The sequence below is a fragment of the Neomonachus schauinslandi genome, chromosome 1, assembly GCF_002201575.2.
Source record: "Neomonachus schauinslandi chromosome 1, ASM220157v2, whole genome shotgun sequence".
Lineage (NCBI taxonomy): Eukaryota > Metazoa > Chordata > Mammalia > Carnivora > Phocidae > Neomonachus > Neomonachus schauinslandi.
The window spans coordinates 78,510,127-78,519,726 of record NC_058403.1 but is presented as its reverse complement, the minus strand read 5'-3'; positions in this window follow the sequence as shown (position 1 = coordinate 78,519,726).

Genomic DNA, 9,600 nt, shown 5'->3' with positions numbered 1-9,600 from the left:
ACATAATAAAATAAAATAAAATAAAAAAAAAGAAATCCAGGAGAAGAGAAAGTGATAGGGATTTTAAATTTTCTGTAGTAAAACACATGCATTAAATGCCTGTGATAGCCATTTACTGTGCTAAACAATTTCCTTTTGGTGTGTAACTTAATCCTCACAATCACTCAGAGGTCCCCGTGATCACCTTTCTTTTATAATGAGGAAACTGTAGCTCTCAGCGCCCTGCCCAGGGTCACACGATTAATATGTGACAGAACTGGCATTCCAACCTTTTGAACTGCACTATGCCATTTTATAATGCGGCTTTGTTATCAATGTTGTCATTACAAAAAACACATCAAGATAATTTCTGATTCCAAGATGATCATTATCTTGAGCCAAAAACCCTTATTAAATAGCTCATTGAGGCTGGAGCTGTCCTGGCGCTACTCAGGGTAATAGAGTCAGGTGCAGGATTGGCTCTTCCATTTGCTTAGCGCGAGGTCCTGGAAAGGAGAAATTTTAAAAGCCATAAATCCTTGCCCTCAAAGAACTTGCAATCACTTTGGGCAGTCAAGACTAAAGCACATAGAACAGACATTTAATCCAAGCCACAGTCACTTGGGGAGCAGTGAGTGAGCCTGACTAATGTGATAGGAAGATGTGAAGAGGTGGAGGGACCAACGTGGAGAGACAAAATGAAGACCACTTGGGAATTCAGATCGGAGTAAGCCACGGTGTGCCTTTTACATTTCTTGAGCTAAGATGTGCTGAAAGAGTGTTTAAGACCCATTATTCAAAAGATTCTGGGGAGCACGGGTCAGAGTGAGACCGAGTGGACTCAAGGCAGTACCCCTGGTTTCTCTGGTCTGTCACACCCTAATGCAAGAATGACCACTCAGGGCTGGCATGCAAAGCCCACAGTTCTCACTTTACTCAACAACATGAAGTATTTCCACTTCAGACCTTTTTAAGATAAAATAATCATGAGTTTCCTGTGACCCAGCACCCACCTTTTACTCTTTTTAAAATATCTGCACCCACCCCACCTCCCCCCTGAGCCAAAGGCACACCCATATTTTTCACTTTGGCCCTAGAACCATACACTTCATCCCTTCATGCTTCTCTTCAGCATGGGAATTTCTTCTTGCCCAGTCCAACCGACATTCCTCATGCTGTCTACGCCTGGCAGCTCAAGCAGGATGCCCTTCTTGGCTTTTTACCCCATCTTCCATTTCCTGCCTCTAAGCCTGGTTCCAAGAGACTTGAGGCTTGCTGGTCTCATCCCAGTAGGTCCTGCACCAAGCTCAGGCTCTTCTGTAGCTGCTCTGTTCACCGGCCTTGTGGGAGAAGCCAGACCTCCCCAAGGCCCCTGTGACAAAATGCAGACATGATACCAGCCCACTCTTTGAGGCGTCCCAGTGTTTTGCCCTATAAGAAGTCCATCAGAAAGCAAAATATCCTCTCAATACCTTGCACAAATGCTTTTGTGAAATTATTTTCCTTCAGCCTTTATTTTACAAGAACCTCCATTTGAACACCATTCTGTCTTTTGGACAACTTTAACTGGAGATATTGCCCAGTGCATTCACATCAGAGACAGTGCAGGAAGTGGTCAAGAATCGGATTCTACAGTTAGTCCAAAAGCTGCAATTTATTTAATTCCTCAAGACCCCAGTTTCCTCATCTGAAATACTAGGTTGATAATATATTCACATCATAGATGTGTTGTGAGACTTAAAACAGCTAATTCCTTCAACTGGCATAATGCTTAGCACTTGGCAAACAGTCAACAATGGGTAGCTATCAGGGCCTATCAGGGGCTGGCTCAGTCCATGGAACCTGCGACTCTTGATCTCAGGGTCATGAGTTTGAGCCCCATATTGGGTGTAGAGATTGCTATAAAAAATAAAAGGTAGCTATTATTGCATTATTAGGAAATACACAATATATTATTTTTAGAGTCTAACTCTGGGGAAAAAACGTTTTGTCAGATAATGAGAGGTGTTGAACACAGCATACGTCCCTTTCTGTCTTTGCAGCCATATTCAGGATTCAAAGGTTGTAATCAGCTCATAGCAAGTGGCTGGTAATATCTACTCCTGCATGTCCAATCCCACAGGTTCTGAACCTTGGCTGCACCTTAGAATCACCTAGGGAGCTCTAGACAATATGAATCTGAATCTCCCGAGTATGACTATTTTTTGTAAGTTCTCCATTGTTTGTAATGCATCCAACAGTGAGAACAATTGATTTAGGCCCTCTCTGTTCTCTTTAATCTTAATTATCCAGGTTTACGTTGTTCCACTTTATTAACTCCTTTAAATCTTTTTGAAAACAAGAGGGTCATGAAACTCACAAGGGATAGATAGATGGTCAGACGGATGACTGTAAGTATTACATGCTCTAGCATTGTCACAATAAGAACGGAGAGCACAAGATGGGTATAAATGGCATTTCAGAGACTTATAAACAAATTACTACATTTGAAGAATGAAGGACAGGAATAAACCAAAAATGACGGAAAGTTTTCCAGTCTAGTGTGCCTAAGGGGATGGACTGACACAAGCAAGGAAACAGGGAGCTGGTCTGTGCTTTCCAGTGACTCACAAAGAAACAGACTGACCCAAAAGGCACATCATTTCAGATATTTCAGTAGCTGGGTGAACATGTGAAATCAATGTACAAGTGGAGTATAGACCCCTCCTCTGTCTCACCTCATTATTTCATTTACTCTGCTACCTGTGACCCCTGCCATATACACAGGGGAGCAATCATTAGCTACTCCTGGACTAAGCTTGTGGAAACTGTAATCACAGGAAGTGATTAGAAAGAACAGGAAGAACAGAAAGGGAAGAAATTATTCTCTGAAAGTAATCTTAACTTTCATTTCTACTAGTGAGCCAAAAGCCCGAATCTAGCAAAAGACCTTTGTTACAGTAGCTTTCCTATCTTTTGTCTTCTTTATCTGGCATGTGGAGATGATATCATATTTAGTGGGTGGAAATCACACTGTTTTATCATGGCTGTTAATAATAATGAAATAAGGGCAGCTGGGTGGCTCAGTTGGTTAAACATCTGACTCTTGGTTTTGGCTCAGGTCATGATGTCAGGGTCCTGGGATTGAGCCCCGCATCGGGCTCTGTGCTCAGCGGGGAGTCTGCTTGAGGATTCTCTCTCTCCCTCTGCCCCTCCCCCTGCTCTCTCTCTGTCTCTCTAAAATAAATGATTTTTTAAAAAAATAGATGAAATAAGGACACATCATGATGAGCACTGAGTAATATAGAGAATTGTTGAAGCACTCCGTTGTACACCTGAAACTAATATAGCACTTATGTTAACTATACTGGAGTTAAAATTTTAAAACTTAATAAAAAGATAAAATGAAAAGCCAAGATCCTGCCACTCCCACACTTACAGCTTTGCAGCAGTTCTAGTTCACTGAGAATAATACTAAAACCCCATATGGTCGTCTACAAGAATCCCCATAACACCTCTCACCCATCTCTCCATCCTTGTCCCCAGCCACTCCCTTCTTTGTTCACAGTGCTCTAGTCACAAAGGTCTTCCAACAATTCTCAAATACGACAATCTCTTTCAGACCATACGTCCTTTATACTTCCTGTCCTTTCTCACTGAGTGTGTGTCCCCTGGCTTTAAGCAAGGCAGCTTCCCCCCCATTCTTGAAGTCTTAATTATAATTTCAAAGAGATTTTTCTCTGACAATCCTATTCACCAGCCCCCACAGTTGCTTTGTTTTTAAACACAACACCCCACACTGTTTTTTCCTTCAGAACATATATAGCTGTTATTAAAAAATTATTTCATATAACTGTTTGATTGATTGATTTCACTCATTTTTCAAAAATTTTGAATGCCTACCACATTGTTTTGTTCTAGGTTCTAAGGGGATAGCAATACATGTCCTTGTGAGTCTTACTTTCTAGTGAGAGAGGTGGGATATACAGCAGCATCAGAGAATGTACGGTGGGGAGAAGGTTTGACTGGGCGACTAGGATGGGATTTTCTGAAGAAAAGGTACTTAAGCTTAGGCTTGAATGACATAAAGAAAAGGTTTGGAAGCTATGAAGGAAAAGAACCCAGAGATTCAGAGTTTGGGTTCTGGATGTGTAATATGCCTACAAACACCAAGTGGAACAATTAGTAGGTGTTGGATATACACGTGATGCCTATTAGGAGATGTGGAGGAGAGGTAAGGAGTGGAGTACGGAAGCAGCGCAGCCCCTGAAACTGAGTATAACTTGCCCAAGATAACGTTCTAGGACCAGGTAGGCTTTTCAGGGAGAGATATGGATAAGGGTTTTTGTTTGTTTGTTGCAGAGAGGTTAGAGAGCAATCGGCAAACACATTTTGTGTTAATCAGTAACTTCCTTTGTGTTTTGACTTCAAGTCTCTGACTCTTATGGTTCTTACTAAATGGAACCCCACGGTTAATTGCCAAAACTGCCAAGGACAGAGATCAAGGAATTTTTATTCTAGTATTTATGGGCTTTGCTTTCTTTCCAAAATGAGTCGTATCTTCTTGCTTTCATTCTTACATTTATGAGACACTCCAACCTCTGACTGTGCTCAGCTTTATGCCAATCACATGGTTTTTCCTTCAGAAACTTGCCAGGCATTTAACATGGGCCACTTTGGAAGGCACACAGAAGGACAGTTTTTAAAATTATTATTACTCTAAACAGGTGACAATTATTAACTGATATTTGATAGCTAAGGTGGTGGAGAGATGGAGATGAATGATATTATCGTTAAAGTTGAATGTTGGGGGGGAAATGGATGAAATAGTAGTTCTTGGGGAAAAAAAATGCAAGTGCCAGATTTTGGGGTAAGTACTATTTACCAGCTGGATGATTTAGTACTGTGTCAACTTGCCTAAGCAGGGATTATGTTTCAAGAAGCCCCGTCTTATATGGTTCTAGGTTAAAGTTGCTCCAAAGAGAAATTTGTGTGTGATGAAGAAGGTGGAGTGAGGCAAAGCCACTGCTCTTGGGCACCATGGGCTAAGATGCTTGAGTGAGGACACAGGGGGACTGAAGGGCTCCAGCCTGTCCCCCTCCTCCCCTGCTGTGCATGCAGCTCTCTTCCTGCCGCTGGACAGGTTGACCTACAGCCACACGAGGCCACAATAGCCTTCTGCAGATTTCTTCACTAACTCCCCGTCCCAGGCCCTCTAAGGCTGGATGTGCTGGTCCAGATTTCCCTAAGAGCTCTGATTTGTCCAACAGCACAATACCCGAGGAAGCCTGATTAGTACCTTTTCTCTGATCCTCTAACTTCTTTTCCTTGGATCTTACTTCTCTACCCCCTCTGATAACAGTGTAAAGTCTAATCCCTAAGATAGAACTTTTTTTTTTAAGATTTTATTTATTTATTTGAGAGAGAGAGTGAGAGAGAGAAAGAGCACAAGAGGGGGGAGCAGGAGAGGGAGAAGCAGACTCCCTGCTGAGCCCGGAGCCCGATGCGGGACTCGATCCCGGGACTCCAGGATCATGACCTGAGCCAAAGGCAGTCGCTTAACCAACTGAGCCACCCAGGTGCCCATGATAGAACTTTTATATCATAATACTCATGGTGGTTCTGCTTCCCTGATCAAACCTTGACAGACAAATCAACCTTTTTTGTCCTATCGTTTTGCATTAGGGGAACACATTCCATTGCTTTCGGAAAGCAGACCGAGGCCCAGAAATGCAACTGCTTTTGAGCATCTCCCAAGACAATGAGTAAAGGCTGTTCCTGCCCTAAGGAGATCAGTTTAGTGGGGGACACAGACATAGAAAAATATATATCAATCAGCATAAAAATTACAGTGGTAGGTAGAGGTGTGCTTAAGGGACAGTGAGAATCAGAGAGAAGAGTCGAGTCTAGGGCTGTAAGCGAGCTGTAGGGCAAGGACCTGTCTCATACAGCATCGTATTCCAAGGGCCAAGGCGCAGTGCCTTAACAGAAAATTAGTGCTCAGTGAACATCTCCTGAGTTGAACTAAACTGAACTGAATTTGTATATGGCAAAGCATTAAGCCCCGGGGATATGGCACTGAACACACAAACACAGCTCGTACCTTTAGCCTACAATCTAACGCAGTGATTCACAAATGTTCTCATGCATCTGAATCTCCTGGAAAGCTCATTAAAACCCAGATTGTTGGGGCCCTTTTCCAGAGTTTCTCATTCCATAGATCTGTGGTGGGGCCCTGGAGCTGAGTTTCTAACAGGTTCCCGGGAGATATTGGTGCTGCTGGTCCAGGGACCATACTTTCAGAACTGCTGTTCTCAGCCTGGCTACACATTAGAATCACTTGGACAAGTTTTAAAAATATCTTCCTAAGAACATCATTCAGACCTAGTAAATCATGTTTTAAGAGCTCTGCAGGTGATTTTAACATGTAGGTCAGGGTTGAAACCACTGATGTGACAAATAGTAGTAGTTACCATTTATTACCTGCTTGGTATGTGCTAACATCTGAAGGTCCCATACACATTCTCACATCGATGAACCCATTTTACAGGTAAGAAAACTGAGGCTCAGAGAGGTCACATAAGCTGGCTGAGATCACAAATCAAGCGTCAGGAGGAGAGGCAGGATTGAACCCAGGTCTCTCTGACAACAGAGTCCATGCTCATAGCCACCAATGACTGTGCCACACAGAAACAGGGCACTTGACTTGAGTATTGAATGATAAGTAGAAGTTCTGGGGCAGACAAAGGGGGAAGAGCATTTCAGGCAGAAGCACTAATGTCGAGGCTGGAAGTCAGAGGTATTCTGGGAAGGATTTCTAGCTCAGTAGAAGGGTGGGACAAAAGGGCAGCTGTGGCCCATCCTCCTCCAAGAGTCTAGAATTATGTGGTGAAGCAATCTAGGACCTGATGGACCAAGAGAAGAAGGAGAAAGATATGGGCAATAATTTGCTCAGAGTTGCCCTAAAATTACATTTAGCAGATGCCGCTTTCCTGCATTTGGTCTATCTTGAACATCTGCTACTGCTCAGTTTGGAAAATTTACCCACCCCAAAATGACTTTATGCTCCATATATGTGCAAGATAAATATGAATAAGTAAAAGCCAGAACACATGAGAGGAAAATGTAGGACTAAGATTGAGGCTATTTATTTTTAAATATTCATTTAAATGGTGAAATTCCCTATTAATGTTTCTCTCAGGTTTTTAGTATGTGTGTTCTTTTTTGTATAAAGAACCACTTTTTTAAGTGATTTTTTATTTTATTTTATTTTATTTTTATAGAGAGGGAGAGAGAGCAAAAGGAGAGGGAGAGAGAGAATCTCATGCAGGCTCTGCGCCCAGCACGAAGCCTGACTTGGGGCTCGATCTCACAACCCTGAGATCATGACCTGAGCTGAAATCAAGAGTCAGACGCTCAACTGACTAAGCCACCAGGTGCCCCAAGATTTATCTGTTTATTTGAGGCAGGGGACGTACAGAAGGAGAGGGAGAGAGAGAATCTCAAGCAGACTCCCTGCTGAGCACAGAGCCTGACACCTCGATCCCACAACCCTGAGATCATGACCTGAACCAAAATCAAGAGTCAGACACTCAACCAACTGAGACACCCAGGCACCCCCTGTTCTTTCTTTTTATATATTTTATAGTACATAATACTTTAATGTTCTATGTGGGAAATTTAGAAAATACAGAATAATGTAAAGCAGAAAATAAAAGCTATTGTAGTCTCACAAGCCAAATGAAACTACTGTGGAAATTCTGGTTATAACTTTCTAGAAATGTTTTCTCCAAATGTCTGTAGGTGTGTATATTCCAAAAAGGGAATCATGCTGTAAATATTTTCCTCAACATAAATCATGACCATTTTTTATGTCCTTAGATTTGATTCCCATAAGTTCTTTCATAATTATAATAAATATATGAATGCCTTTTAAATTTTTTTTTTATTTTTAAGTAATCTCTATGCAACATGGGGTTCAAACTCACAACCCGAAGAGTCACATGCTCCGCCCACCTAGCCAGCCAGGCACCCCAAATATATGAATACCTTTTTTTGTTTGTTTTTTGTTTTTTTTAAGAAGGTTCCACACCCAGCATGGAGCCCAATGCAGGGCTTGAACGCAGGACCCTGAGATCTGAGCTGAAATCAAGAGTTGGAGGCTTAACCGACTGAGCCGCCCAGGCCCCTCTGTGGATACTTTCAATTGTGATATGCTGCCAAAAAATTGCAGTGGGTAAGAAAATTCAGTAAGCATGGTATTTGTTGTTGCTTTTACTGTACTGCCCTGTGGCTAATAGTACAAAAGGTGGGCCCATAAAATAGGTGGAGACCCATCGGTCAGTAGCTGACTCAGAAGGAGGACCCACAGCCTTTACTTCTTGAATACGCGTTTCTACACTTGAGAGGTGATTCAGCTTAAATCTTATTCCAGTGAGTGAGGATTATTTGTGAGATTCCAACCTTGGTAGGAAGCAAGTTTCCCCTCACTAGTAAAATGAGAAGTGGAATGAACGAGGTCAAGAGGCCAAGCTCCTTTTCCAAGGTTATCTTTCCTCCTTTACAGGGAACTGCTGCCCCCCAGAGGATAAATGCATAGGTTAAGGTCTTTCTAGGAAACTCAAGGCTGCTGGGAGAAAATGCTCTCCTCCTCCTCCTCTTCTTTTTCTTCTTCTTCAAGTTTTATTTATTTATTTGAGAGAGAGAGAGTGTGCATGAGTGGGGGAGGGGCAGAGGTAGAGAATCTTCAAGCTGACTCCCCGCTGAGCATAGAGCCCCGAGGTGGGGCTCCATCTCAGGACCCCTGAGATCACCACCCATTAGATCACCACCCATGAAATTACGACCTATGAGATCACAATGTGAGCCGAAACCAAGAGCCTGTTGTCCAGCCAACTGAGCCACCCAGGCATCCCACTTTCTTTTTTTAATGAATACATTTCTGTCCTTTCTTTTCCTTGCTCTTATGGAGTTGCTGTACAATTTCCCTTTGCTTGAGAATTCACTAATTCCCTTTGTTATCTGGTGGTGGATTTTCTTCCCATATGAAAGTTCTTATGTACCCAGGAGGATGTGGGATTCACAAAGGGACGCCAGCCTTTCTGAAGCCTTTGGCAGGGGAAGCTGTCTGTTCCTGGAGGCCTGGTGTGGATCTGCCACAAACACCAGAGAACAAGAGCCTCCCTTGGCAGAAGCTTTTGAATTATATAGGATAACTTAGCCATGGAGGAAATTAAAAGATAAAGTCCAGTAAAATATCTCAAGTTTAATGAGTTGGTTTCAAAAGACCACTAAGAGGGTGCCTGGGTGGCTCAGTCGGTTAAGCGACTGCCTTCAGCTCAGGTCATGATCCCAGAGTCCTGGGATCGAGCCCCACATTGGACTCCCTGCTCAGCGGGAGGCCTGCTTCTCCCTCTCCAGCTCCCTCTGCTTGTGTTCCCTCTTGCTGTCTCTGTCAAATAGATAAATAAAATCTTAGAAGAAGAAGAAGAAGAAGAAGAAGAAGAAGAAGAAGAAGAAGAAGAAAGCAACTTAAAAGGGATTTTTTTTTCCCCTGGGGACTTCCAAGAGGAAAAGTTTAGGTTTATATGAGAATTAATACTATATCTGATTAAAATAAAGTTAAAATATGTAAATTATGAT